Here is a 15000-nt window from a genome sequence, read left to right as displayed (position 1 = left end):
GTCAAGGAGTACAACATTTCCTCATCTACTTACCAGTTAGGTCCTTCTCATTCAACAACTGGAAGAGGCATCAGTCAGCATTTTGTATGGGCCTTACTACCAGTCTCCCATCTTCTGTCAGTTTAACTGTCTCATGCTTGTTTTTGTCGTTTTTGCATTTTTGAAAATTGTATCCAGATTCTTTCTGGCATCTCTCTTTGCTAAACATTTACATGTTTTTGGTATCCTGTAACGTGTACTGCCATTTCCTTATGTTCCTCTGAATACCCTACATAATATTACAGTCATAAGCTCAAAATATCCAAGCTCAAGTCACAGTTGATCGAGCATGAAAGCTTGAATTGTCATTTATTTGCATTTTGTTACTCACTTTTACCTGCATTACAGTAGGTTCAGTGTAGACCGAGTTTGGTGCACTTTGCATAAAGGACAAGATATGTATTTTATTATGCATCAATAATAATCTCTTATCCATGGTGCAGTTACCCTGGACTGAGAAAAATAAGTTAAATGAATCGAGGACTGAAGTCCTTGCCACACAGTCAGGTGGTGGTGGTGGGTTGCACCTTTTCTGATTTCTCTTTCCATACATGAATGTCCTTTAAAATACAAACTTCTGATGAAGTTAATACCTACTAAAGCCATTAAATGGCACAGATATCCATCATTTCAATTTACGTAATGAAAATCCTTTAAATATATTTTCCCATTTATATAACTTAAATCTTATGAAAAACAAATTTGTTTTACAAATGGTATTAATCTTACAAGCGCTATCTTGAACATAACAATTACAGAAGTAGTCTATTAGTCAGCATAACTCTGTTACTCTTTTTTGGGACCCCAGGAAAAACCACATGCATAAGGCTTTATGTATGAGGAAGCCATTAAACTACCAGAAAGGAAGCACAAATAAATCTACATAAAGGAGTTCACAATGCCCTTTTAGCCTTCACTAGTACTCTACTCAGTTACTCTCAGGTAGGCTGTGGGCAGTCCCCAGATTAAGGCTCAGGTCTTCACGGCTGCATCATTCCCCTTCCATACTCCAGACCTGCAAAATTCACTGCCACAACATCTTCCTTAGTGGAAAATCTTTGGAGGTGCCCATCTTTCACAGCACATTCTGGGACCCTTTCTACCTACTATTTTTTAACTTTTTAAACTTTTTGAATTTACTTTTATTCTTAATTAATGAGTACCTGTAGAATACGACAGGTAAAATTTTTAATGAACTTTATTGTTTTACACTTTTAATTCAAAGTGCACTGTGCCTAGTCTTATAAGCACAGAAATAAAGACTGTTTGATTTAGAAGGGTGAGCATAACATAGCTGACAAATATGATGTGCTGAATTTCAGTTAGAAATAAAAGAGTGGTCAGGAGGACAGGAGGGGAAAAAGGAGGACGAGATTACAAGATTAAAAAAGATGGAATGGAAAAGGTAGAAGGAAAAGGGCATGAGTGGAGAGAAATAGAAAGTCAAAGGGTGGGGTGAATATACAGGGATCTTAGGGAGGAAGTCAAAGGATGGGGTGCATATATACGGATTTGAGGGAGGATGGAGAGATATCAAAGCACTGTATGACAAAATGATAAGAAATGGAGTGAAGCTTCAGAAATGATGAAGGTCTTGAAAGTCTACAGGACTGAGAGGAACAAGCACACGTTGGGTTATTACATTGTTGGTGCAGTACTCCAACAAGATTTGGTAACGAAGGTCAGTTGGAGAACAAGACAACTTGATGTATAGGGAAATGAGGTAAACAACATTCATATGTGGTGGGGCTGTACATTTGTCCAAAAAGGAATGTCAGAGTATGAAAGAAGTATAGAGTAAGATATATAATAAAGAGACTGTGAAATGAGGTAGTTATTATCTTTACTGGAGTAAATGAGGAGCAGGGTATAGGGGAGAGAAGAAGAGAGAGAAATGTTCTTAACGAGAAGCTGGCGGAAAAGGGAAATTGCTAAGCCATGAAAGTCAGGGGATATCATCTAATGAATACAACAGGTAGGGGGAAGTGATAGCAGTAGAATCTGGGTTATAAGGTTAAAGCAGAAATGGGTCACTGCATGGAAAGCAGGTCAGCTGGCAAGGAGACATAAGAGAGGTGAACGTCTTAATGCAAGAAGAGGGTAGATAGGTAGCAGAGCGGGAACAGATTTTGTAATTTAGCAAACAAACATTGAAGGATGTATAAGATGTAATATGTGAATGGAAATGTGCCAAAATAAAAAAAATAAATAAATGTGTTGGTGTGCGATGTGTCTGTATACGACACTTGTGATGAGTAATTTTGAATGTATGGCACAATGTCAACATGTATACACAGACTTTATCTTCTGTAATAAAGATGACCATAATGTGCGATTTTTAAGTAAAAGGATTTAGAAAAACAAAAAGGAAAGAATAACAAAAATAATCCACTAAACATATTATTCTGCTTGAACTGTTCTTGAAATTTTCACTTTAGAGGTACTAATGGCATTTGTTGGACTAAAAGGAACAGGTTATTTAGTACTTTATTTTTTTTATCCTCAGTTCAAAACAAACATTTTTAACAGGGGAGTGGAACAAAATCAACTAAATTGTATTTCCTCGTTGACAGAGCAGGAAGGAGAGTTAAGTCTTCCATCACTGCTGTTTATATGGAAATGATTCCGATTGCTTCATAACTCTGAGCTTCTCAAAACAAGTACTTTTAACACTAAAAAGAATCATATTTAAAAAAGAAATTAATAGCTTGCATCTTGGCCTTCATATTTTGATTTGACTTATCCTTTGATTAATACTGCATTGCTTTGCATTATTCTCAAAATTCTTTACAATGTCACTTTGTGTGACGTACATTAAGTGCTCTAGGATGGTGGAGATGTTATATGCATCACTGCATAGCAGCTAACACAGGATAGATGCATACAAATATTTTAAGTAAAGGCATTAATGCCCTTCTAGCCTGTCAATTTACAAAAACACTTGTTCCCACAATGTGTCCAGGCCGTTCTTAAATATATCTAAACTAGTCTTATTTTAATGTAATCTGGTAGTCTATTCCATGCATCAGCTGCTCTCTCAGAGAACCAATTAGAACATTCTCTTTCCTATAGAATCTTCTGCAGTGGTTATCTGATGATTCCCAACTACATTTTGATAACCCCAAACATTCACAGAGGTAGTTGTCTCTAAATTCCCTATATACCTGAATAAGATCTCATCTTAAACATCTACATGAGACACCACACAATTTCAGATATTTTAGTCTTTCATAATAGCTTACATTTTCACAATCATAGATGCCCTTGGTATATCTCCACTGCACTCTTTCCAGTTTACTCCTGCTTATTTTCCTATAAGGTTTCCATACTATTATTCTATACTTAAGGTTAGGTCTAATCTAACTAATAAACAATGACTTCATCATTTCTGATTTTCTATATTTATGCAGCCTATAGTTCTGTATCTATCATTAACCTATTGGTTGATATGATTAGAAAAACTCAAAGCTGGATCTACCTACATACCCAGGACAGGTCCTTAAAAGACTCTACAGTTTCAAACACTGTACTGTATTAAATATTTCAGTTTAAACTTTTCAGTGTATGTCTCACAAATCTGATATGCTTAGTTTTTGATGTATTTGTCAGCATATTATTATCTTGTGCCCAAATGGTCAGTTTAGTCAAGTTCTTTTGCAGACATGCCTATTTATAACACATGTAATCGATTTACCCAGTTTCAAGTCATCTGCGTAAAGACTGGAGAACACCTCAGATGAAAAAGCTAGATCTGAAAGATACAATCTATACAAGTATGGTCCCAGGACAGAGCTTTGTGGAAACCCTGACCGTGACCTCAAATTTCACCTGTCCATTTTTCTGTATAATGCTTGCCATGTCCTATTTGTAAGCCATGCAGCTATCCATTTTATCAACATAACATAAATACCTAGTTGTCCTAATTTACTGATCAGTGTTTTGTGTATGATCCTGTCAAATGCTTAAGCTGAAACTATATAAATTACATCACAGCACAAGTTTTCATTCATAGTTGTTATATTTGTTATAAAACATCATGTTACTGGTGGTAATAGATCTATTTTCAACATATGCATGCTGATATATGGTTCTAAATCCCAACCTTTCCAGTTCTGATAATAACTTATCCAACATTACCTTTTCCATTTTTTCCACAACATGAAAATAAACTTAAGGGTCTGTATGACTCTAGGTTTGTTTTACCCCCCCCCCTTTCCATTAAATATATGTTTAAAAAGTGTATATCTTTGGCCTTGAGGAATCTCCCCATATTTATACAACCTAGTAAAGCAATAGATATAATGCTACTGTAATTTCCTCCTGAAGTGTTCTCAAGTCATTATTACTAATTCTGTTTCCCCTTGTGCTTTGTTTAGTTCCAGTTTGCATAGTTCGTTTTCAATATAATCTAATGTGTCAGTTTCTTGGGTTACCTGGATGTCACTAGAACAATTTATCACCCCCTTTGTGAACCAAACTGGTTTGCATAAGATTTTGTAAATATATCTATAATCTGTTGTGTCTGTGAATAAATGTTAGAATCTGTACACAGTTTAGCAGTTTGTATGTCTTTATCCTTCCACATCACGTATATCTATAAAATGGTTTCCTATTATGCACAATATCTTTATATAAATTTTCTTCAAAATTTTCTTGATCTTGTCTCACACTTAGTTTGTCTGTCCAACTTGTTTATTTCAGTTTTCAAAGTTGTAGCTCGATGTCTTTTCCATTTCTTATATTTTTTGTTTCTCACCTTAATCAAGTAACTTGTTCTTATGGAAATATATCCTCCTGACATTGTGTGCCTAGATCCTGAAGTGAAACAATTTTTTTGATTTTTCCCACTGAAACAATTTCTCTTTCAAAACTTTCCACATTCGTTCTGCAGTTTTTCCACTAAACACTTCACTCCAATTAGTTTTATATAGTGACTGCTTTGCTTCCATATAATCTGTTATTTAGATTTCAGTTTGGCAGAATTATCTAGCAACAAATTAACCTTTATAACACCACGATCACTGCATAGCAACAGTGGTAAAACTTGACATGAAGCAACAGTAAATTCTTTAGGAACACAGACAATGTATAGTAATTTATTAGTTTATTTTTCTTTCTTATTTGTTCTGAACTTCTTCCTTTCTTTCTTTTTTTAATTTCTTCTATATGCTCCAAATCTTCAGATAGCTGAATACTTGTATCTAGAATTCCAAAGTTATCTTGTTCAATAGGAGTTGAGTGATCTTTACAGGTAATACACTTCCTTTCCTAAATGTGTATTAATTTGCTCTTTGCCTAACATTATTTATCTCATCAGTCCACTAATTATTACATAAAAAACTGTTCTCTAAGCTGTGCCAATTCCACAAATTCATCACCATCAATAAGTCTAGATTTATTACTAATAATGGTAAGCAAATCATCTAACCTTTGACATGAGAAGCACATATCACCAGTGTTATCAAGTGCTACCTTTAAATAGACATAGTATTTAACACATTGTACAAGATACTTGTTCTTTAGCAAATCATTAATGGCATACTCATTTAAGGAATTCATACTCAGCTGAAAATGAAAAAGAATTCTAAAAAAAGAAAAATCAAAATCAATTACCACAGAATTCAACGAGAATTTAAATAAAATTATATTAGGAAAATCTCACAAACAATATACAACTAAATTTTAAATTCAGTACAGTAAAGTTGTTGCTCTGATTCTACAAGTTATGAACGTCACACAAAAGCTGGAATTCCTTAATTCACTACTGCTCACAATTGCACCCCTTTTTAAGAGTAAAGATCAAGAAATCACAAACCAGGAGAGGATTGTTTATATAATCTCTGGATTCAGGATAGTGTATGTGGTGGAGCTAAGTTAATTTATTGTAGAACAAATTTTGCTACATTGTAAAAAATATCAGCTTTGCAAAATATTACATCAAAAGCAAGTTATCTGGATATACCTGAGGGAAGAAACACAAATACATACTGATAACTGCACAGGTCTGCAGGCAGCTCTAGATTTTATTATATATGTAAAGGATATTGGACCCAAATATTCTTTGCCATATCTGTAGGAAAATATGCCAGTAGTGTAATTACTTTTTAGTAACTGGTTAACTGAAAGTTGTTACAACCAGCTGGATGGTTCCTTAACTACACAACAACTAGTACAAACAGACATTGTTATCCAATTAGGAATTAGTTCAATTATGTTGCTGTAATTTACTTAAATGATAAAGCTGTATAAGCTGGCATTAATATGTATTTTTTCAGGAATATGTTTTTAGTCGTAATGACTGACTTTGTTGTCTGAGTATTTTACAGTGTTTTGTCGCAAAATTTGTAAAGTTTTATGGAAGATAGAGTGACTCTGCGGCATATCCAGGATTGTCAGCAGTTAGCTGAAAAGCGCTGTTCCAGTCTGAGAACTACAGGCTTAAATTCCTTATGTAGGGACAAGGGACAGCAGAGTTGGTGTCAGTTCATGCAAGAGTATGAAAAACATAGCAGAGCTGCTGTTTGTGTCAGTTGTTCCTTGTCCACTCAATAAGCTATCATCTGCATATTAACAGCCAGTGTTCATCTGGCCCAAATGAGATTGGGAATACATAAATTAAGTTAAACAGTAAAAAAATATATGATGCAGAAATGCAAAATAATCCTTATACCTAAAGCTTAACTTTCATTGAGACAGTAACCATGCGTCTATTAGTCTCATTGTCTGTATTTTATTTAAATTGTGTTTAGAGTACTGGTAACAAGTGACCAATTTTAGTCGCATCCTGGAAATACTAAGAAATTCAAAATTACATTTTCATTATGAACAATGAATTTGTTTTCCTCAGTACCTTCACATGATATTGAAATATTACATATCATTTCTTATTTACTGAGTATAATAATCTGCAGCAGCAATTTTTACAAACACAAACATACTATCTCCTAATTATGGATTTAGCCTCAATGGAAATCTTTTCAATGACTCAGTACAGAGCAGTAACTTAGTGACCCCACTATTCACAGAACAGGGCCTGGGTGGGCTTCTCAAAGGTGTTCTTCACTGGGAATGGCATGTAACGAGCACTGGTGTTGTTTGACTTTGAACATTCATCTTAGTTTGATCAAACTTCTTGCCTACCAATCATTTTGTGATACCAATCTACTTTGTCTCTTCCTAATAAATGGATCTGGCCAAGGTCAAAAAGACAATCTGTTATCCTACTTGGAAGCAAAACTTGTCCTCTGAAAATGGTGTTAGCTATCTATCCTTCATCTTTTAGAAGTTTGGTCTTACATTCATCCTAAGATTAAGATTCTGTGGGCTGTTATCAAAGGGGGAGTTGGAATGGTTGTAGCTTTTCTGGTATTATTTTGCAAATAAGGTTTTTCTTCTACACTCACTGTCTAACAATTGACTGCTAATCATTCAGTCACTGAACAATTTTTAAAAACTTTATGTGTTTTTCCAGATACCAGACAATAATCACCAATGAATGCTTTGTTTCTTCAAATCTTGGTTTAATATGTCTCATCTGTAATTATATTTCTATCGAGAATAGCCTCTTGGAATACCAAACTCTTCTTAGTGAGGTAAACAATTGTTACCGTAACTGTTTTGCTTGCCCCTCGTTGAGTTGCATTTTTTTCAGATGTCCAAAATTAGATGTGGGGGGACAAACATATGGCATAACAGTGGATGGATCCAGTACTGTACTTTATTATTGCTGGAGAACATAATCAAATTGAGCTGGGATAAAGCCGTGGGAGTTCTAGTTTTTACCTTGAGTATTTTAGAGCTATTATGATCCAGTGATGGCCTGAACAAAAATCATGGATAAGGAGAGAAACTAAGTCTTTCTTTTCTGTTCTGTCAAAAGCTTAATGTTCAAAGCTGACAAAATAGCATTCCCAAAAGGTTATCATGGTGATGTCTACATTTCCCACTTTCTCACCTCCAGCACTCTTTGTATCACCTTTAGTGTTGCCCAGAATTACTCACCACTTCCTTCCCTTAATTCTCCCCTCATTCAGTTGTAACCAGTTTCACATTATAAGCAGAGTCACCTTAAGTGAAGTTTTGCCCTGTAATAAACAATGGCACTTATCTTTGTGTTCCTTATCACAACAACATATGTTTTTCCACTTGCTCTGCCCACATTCTTACCGGGTGGAGAATGCCACATTTACCAGTGGCTTAAACTGATCCCTTTGCTTTAATTTAATGTCACCACAGACATTGTTCCAGCCTGTGTTTCAGAAGCAGTTCCTTCCCAAAGTTCAATAGGCTGTGCTGTAATGAACAATCCCTGGTTCCTTACAAGTATCTCTCTAGTTTCCAGCACCTTTGCACTTGCTGGACTGTACTGTGTCCTTTACTAGTGTCTGTAATGCAAATTTGTCCTTTTAATCACTTTGGTAAAATGCTGCACCATCAGAGCTTTTTTTACAGGTACCTCCACTATTTCATTCTATATGTATTTTTATTTTTATTTATTAACTGCTAAAACTTTTTTCCTTTCTTGCATTACCTCCACTGGCTCACCATTCAAGTCACCTGCACCAGCATCATGCACTGTGGATAGCTATTCTACCTGTCCACCCACTAAGAAACTTATTCTGAGGATAAAATATAGTAGCCAGTGGAGACCTCTGTCACTCAAATAGGAGAGTGTGATAGAAGTGGGGGAATCAAAGTGGATATACTTCCTATATTTCACCTACCCTTTTAATGGATTATCCTGTCAGATCATTTTATACTGTTGTGAATGGAAAAATGACTATTAGCATTCAGACAGATTAGTTGTGTAAAATCTTACCATAATGGTAGATGCCCTTCTCTTTTCTGTTGCTGTATTCTTTACATGAGGAAGTTGCCTGCCACAATGACCTGATGTCAGCCAGTATACAAAAGACTTTTACTACTTAAAGGTGAGTGGTATGCTGCACATAGGCTACTGTCGGACATAGGCCATAAAAGTGATGTATGCATGCACCATCCTCAAAACTGACTGATCCAGGAAGAATGTCCATTTAAGGGAAGTATGTATGTTAAGTACATCCAAGGAAGAAAAAAGTCAAGGGGAAGGAGGGGTGGAATACTGCAACAGAGAAGAGAAGAGAATGACATCTATCATTATGGTAAGATTTTACACAACTAATCTATGGCCTCCTAGTCCTCTGTTGCAGTATTCCTTACATGAGGGAGAATGCCAAAGCTCATGAGGAAAGGAATCAGTAGGGGCACTGGAGCTCTGCGTGAAGCCATGGAGAATAGCGCTGGCAAACCCTGCCCTAGATTTAGAAATACTGTCCAGTTTACAATGTTTGGTGAAGATATGGACTGAAGACCAGGTAGCTGCCTCCAGAATGAAGTAGGTGTCCAGTCCTTTGAAGAAGGTTCCAGAGGAAGCAACAGCTCTGGCAGAGTGTGCCTTAACAGAAGTAGGGAGGCTCTTTCCATGGTGTTCATAGCAGAAGGAAAAAGCTTTAGAGATCCAGCTGGAAATAGAGTGTTTAGAGACAGGAAGTCCTAAAGCTCTTGGGTGAAAGCAGACAAACAACAGGTCGGATTTCCTCATATTCTTTGTTTTGTCAAGGTAGAACCTAAGCTGTCTGTGCACATCCAAAGTATGCAGAATCCTTTTAGCAGAGTTTTGTGGAGAAGGAAAAAGATAGGTAAATGAACAGACTGCTTGAGGGATAACTCATTTACTATTTTAGGTATAAAGGAAGGCATGGTGTGAAGAGGCACTCCGTCACTGTGGAACACCACGATCTGGAGTTCAGAAACCCTTCTGGCTGAGGTTAGTGCAAGCAGCAAAATAGTTTTCCAGGAGCAGTATTTCAAGGAAGCAGAAGCTGACGGCACAAAAGGTGCTAGGATCAGTTTCTCCAATACAAAGTTAAGATCCCGGGGGGGGGGCAGGTTTCCTGGAGGGTCTCATGTGAAGCAAACCTTTTAAGAATTGTTTAGCCTCAAATCTAGAGGCTAAAGGTGGAGAAAGAGGCAGACAGGCAGAAATAGCTAACGTGCACTTTTACTGAACAGTAAGTTAAGCCAGCATCCAGCAATTCACACAAGTATGACAGAACCAGTGGGACTTCCACTGTAAGTGGGCCCTGGTTATGAGAAAGACACCAAAACAAAAATCTCTTCCATATGGATAAATAAGATTTTCTAGTATTGGGTTTCCTGCAGAACCCAAAGCACATCCTCTGAAAAAAGTTGTCTGAAAGGAATTAAAATCCTATCATCCACAATGTCAGCTAAGAGTAGACAAGTGGGGATGAATGAGAGTTTATTTGTGTTGTGTGAGAAGGTCCTCTCTGTGGAGTAATTTGTGGTGATTGCCCTTGGCTAAATGCAGGAGCAGATGGAACCAATGCTGTCTTGGCCAAAAGGGAGTCACCATCAAGATTTTTCATTTGTCCTGCTGAACCTTTAGTAGGACATTTGGAATGAGAGGAAGGGGAGGCAATTCATACAGAAACATCTCCTTCCATGAAAAGCTGAGGGTGTCCACCTTCCAGACCAGATGCAGATCTCTGGCACAAAATTGTGGAAGTTGTCTGTTCATGAGGGAGGCAAAGAGGGCTATTTGTGGAGTTCCCCATATGTGGACAATGTCGAGGAACACATTCCTCTACAATCATCCATTTGTGGGACTGTGTTTCAGACCTGCTCCAGGTGTCTGCCACTACATTCAGGCAAGAAGGGATATACACAGCCTGGAGGGGTCACAAGTTTAACAGACAATCCCCACACTTGCAGGGCTAGTCTGCAAAGGAGATAAGACTTTGTCCCTCCCTGCTAGTTCACATACCAGAGAATGGTCATGCTGTCTTTGAAAATTTTTAGAGGGCCTGGAATGAAGAAGGACTGAAAGGTCTGAAGAGCCAGTAGCAGTGCCCTCATTTCTTTTATATTGATAAGTTCCCTTCTTTGACAGGGGAACCAGGTCCCTTGTGCTTTTATGGAGTCGAAAGTCGCCCCTATCCTGTATCTGATGTGTCTGTGAACAACTCCTGTTCAGGTGGTAGAGGATGGAGTGGGAGACCTGGGTTAGCAGTCAGTTATTGAATCCGCCATGTAATCTCTCTCTCTTCAGGCAAAGGATAAGGGAAACTGGGAACTCTAGTGGATGTGCATGTTGCATCCACACTGATTTCAGGAACCATTGTAGTTTCCTCATGTGCAGTTTTGCCAATGGAAGAATTGGGATGGTGGACACCATGAAGCCCAAGGTTCTGAGAAAATTCCGGGCTGTGATGTGAGTTAGAGGGAAGAGGCTTTTGGAAAAAGGGAAATGAACACTTGAACCTTCTGTGTGGGGAGAGAGACCTTTGTAAGGTCTGTTTGCATCCTGCATCCCAGAAAAATGTGGTCCTGAGATGGGGAATTAGCAGATTTTTGGTACTATATCATGAAATCCAGGGATTGTAGGATGGAAGTGGGAGAGCTTAGATTGTGCTGTAATTCTCCTTAACTTACTGCTTGAAAGAGAAGGTCATTCAGGTGTGGGAAGACCTGAATGCCCTGAAGTCTGCAGTAAGCACGGCATTTTGTGAATACCTGTGGGGCAGTGGAAAGACCAAAAGGGAAGGCAGAAAACTGAAAGTGCCAAGAGGCTACAGAGAATCATAAACATTTCCTGTAATTGAGATGAATGTGGATGTGTAAGTAAGCATCCTTTATGTCTATGGAGGCCAGACAGGCTTGTGGGATGATCAGAGGAAAAGGGTTTGCAAAGTAAGCATTCTGAATGTAGGCACTTTCAGGAAGGTGTTGAGGCAGAAGAGGTCCAGAATGGGTCTCCAAGGTCCCTGTTTCCTTGGTGCTAAAAACATCTTTGAATAAAACCCTTTTCCCCTTTGATTTAATGGTACAGTTTGAATGATGCTTTGATCCAACAGATCCTGCAGCACCTTTGGGAAATGTGGCAATTGGTCTCTAGGAGTGAATTCCAGACCATGAAATAATCCTTTTTTATTATGGAGACTACCCAAGAATCCTGTGTAATGTTTTCCCAAGCTAGAGTCAAAAGGGAAAGGTAAAGGGAAAGGGGGAGGGGAGTTGAGGTTCAAATAGTCAGATGGAACCTGTTCTGTCTGGAAAGGGCTGTATTTGAGGGGCGCTTGCTGGGGAGTCCTACTTTGCTGAGGTCTCTTACCAGACTTTTTAGCCTTAGCTGGAGGAGGCCACTACTGCCTTCTAATAAACACAGGCTTAGAAGGATAATTCCTTTGGAATTTTGGTGCAGGGGAGACCAGGATGTGTTTCAGTTTCTGTAGCTCTTTACCTTTCTCCTATAAGGTTTTAAACAGTCCTGCATCAGCAGTCCCAAATAGGGCTAAAGTGTCCAGAGGAGCATCCCTGAATTTGGATTTAATGTCCTCTGGTAAAGGTTGAAGTCTCAACCTGGCAAATCTTCTCAGGACTGAACCTGTGGCAGTTGCCCTAGCTAAAGCCTCCACAGCATCACAACTACATCTTAATGAATGGTGGGCCACTTGAAAGAATGTCCCAATCAAGGATGAGGCCAAAGACTTATTCTCTGAGTCTGGCAAATCTGAAATAATTTTAGAAAGTTAGGACAAAAGTTCCAAGGTGTATTTAGTCGTGTGTTTGATAATTGATAGCCCTAAAGGCGATGGTGGCAGAAGTGTATACTTTTTTGCCTAACCTCTTCATATGTCTGTTGTCTTTGTCAGAAGGGAGAAGGATAGTGGAGGGAAGTAACCAAGAGGGTTTATCAGAAGCCACAGTGATGACAGAAGGATCTTGGAAAAAAAACTTACAGTCTTCAGGCACCTTGCAGAATCTGTCTGTTTTCTTAGGTGTTGGAGGCTGGGAATCAGGATTCCTTCTGGGAGATGCAAATGCATCCAGACATGCAGGTAGGATAGGAGGTATGTCTGAGGGACTAGAAGTATTTATCCAAAGTAATTCATAGTAACGTTTTTGAACTTCAGACATCTGAAATATTCCCTCATCTTACCCACAGTCTCACTGAAAGTAATTTCCTCCATTGGGGTATCAGTACTACTGGAGTCCTCCTCCGAGGAAACACAATCCAGTGGGGAGGGGATCTAAGATGAATAAGCTACGGAATCATCCTCTGAGGATTCTTCCTCTTCAGAAGAAGCTTTTTTCCCAACCCTCTTCTGAGGAGAAAACCCAGGGTGTGGCCAGCACTGAAACCCCTGGAGGAGGGCTAAAAGACATAAGTGCATTAAAAATGCCCTGTGCAAAATTTTGCCAATCCTTTAGTGGATCAGTGGAAAGTGACAAATGCTTAGTTTTTTTGTTTCCTCTTAGCATGCAGATCAGCTCTATGTAAGGTCAGAGGACCAGATGTAGGTCTAGCTTCAATAATGTTGAAATCAACTTCCTTCCTAACCAACATTTGCGAGATCCCCCTATGGTCCTAGGTAATCACAAGTCTAGGTTCACTCCTCCCCTGGATGCCTGCAGTACCTCCAAGGATGTGCTGTCATCTTGATCCAAGGTGACCAAATTGGATGTAGGGACTGAACGTTTATCCAGGCTAGCAACTGATTCAAGAGAGATGTCTGGCACAGGAGGTGCAACTGAAGTTTCAGGCCTAAGCTTCTTGGCCTTCTGGTTCACAAGCGACTTGCCCTCAGATGCTGAGGAACCCTCCATTGCACTTTCCACAAGGAGTTTTTAGTGCTGGTTCTCTAAATATAGAGAAAGGAAAGCTAACCCACTTGCCAAAGTTTTAGGCACAGACGCCTGGTAGACAGAGCAAGATCTATGATTGTCACTAGGCCCAAGAAAAAGGCACTGCTAGTAATTATCTTTATGTGAAATCTGACATCCATATTGACATTTGCCTTTCTTGGATGACATTAAAGCTAACCGCAATAAAAACAATAAAGAAAGGATTCCCCAACGGGGCACTTATCTGAAATGCTGAGACAGCAACCACTTTGGCATGCAGAAGGTATGTATGGAAAGTGTTCGTACTCACAGCAATTAAGTTCTGAGGATGGTGTATGTGTACATCACGTTTATGGCCTATGTCCAAATGCAACCTATGTGTGATGTACAATACATCTCTAAGTAGTAAAAGTCTTTTGTATAATGACTGACATTTGGTCATTGTGGCAGGCAACTCCCTCATGTAAAAAATACTGCAACAGATGTACATCGTTTGCATCACATGGGAATGGCTAGAAATTACAGGGGTCACCACAGCAGAACAACGGTCCGCAGAATGATTGGCAGTAGAATTTATGGTGTCAAGTTGCCAGCCCAATGCCCAGCATTCCACAGAAGGCAAACACATGCACACCTAGGGCCAATTTAGAGTGTCCAATCCACCTACAGCATGTCTTTGGGATGAAACTGGAGCACGCAGAGGAAACCCACCCTACTGCAGGGAGGACATGCAGACTCTGCACAGAAAGCACTCCAGTTGAGACTCAAACCAGGGAACCTCTTGATGTTAGGCAGCAACACTAACCACTGCACCACTGCACCACTGCAGCCACCCAGAAACAACAGGCAAAAAAAGCAAAATTACCTCACTGCTTCCAGGCCATGATTGAACTCTCATCCCTCTGTCACTAACTGATGTGGGGGGGGTTACTATCCCTGCACTAGTAGGGGTGATAATAGAGCTATGGTGGTGTAAAAAAGAGGAAGAATACACTTATCTATAATCAGGGTAAAACCTAGGTTAAAAAAATTATCAAAGAAAAAGGCTACAGTAAAGTGTCATGCCAATGACTTATTTCCACAGTTTTCTTTTTACTGACTGATCCTGTTTTGTACTCCTGTCAGTATTTATACCTGCAGTTGTGTCTTTCAAGAAGCTATATATTCCAGTTGTCATTTATTCAAAGTGGCAATGCATAAATGATAGTCTCTAAGCAAAAGGGTGAACTAATCCAGAAAAATTATAAGGAGTTAAGGTTCAGCTCTATTTTCCAA

The 15000-nt window shown here is 38.6% G+C and overlaps 1 protein-coding gene across 1 annotated transcript in view; it reads right to left on the bottom strand.

Annotated features, from left to right (window-relative positions):
- Positions 1-15000, bottom strand: part of LOC122815830 (kielin cysteine rich BMP regulator) — a 2917372-nt gene that overhangs the window by 1491612 nt on the left and 1410760 nt on the right. The gene's annotated exons all lie outside the window — the stretch shown is intronic.

The sequence above is a fragment of the Protopterus annectens genome, chromosome 11.part0 (genome assembly GCF_019279795.1).
Source record: "Protopterus annectens isolate FY-2018-M chromosome 11.part0, PAN1.0, whole genome shotgun sequence".
In the NCBI taxonomy this organism is placed as follows: domain Eukaryota; kingdom Metazoa; phylum Chordata; order Ceratodontiformes; family Protopteridae; genus Protopterus; species Protopterus annectens.
This window is presented reverse-complemented; position numbering and strand designations above follow the sequence as displayed.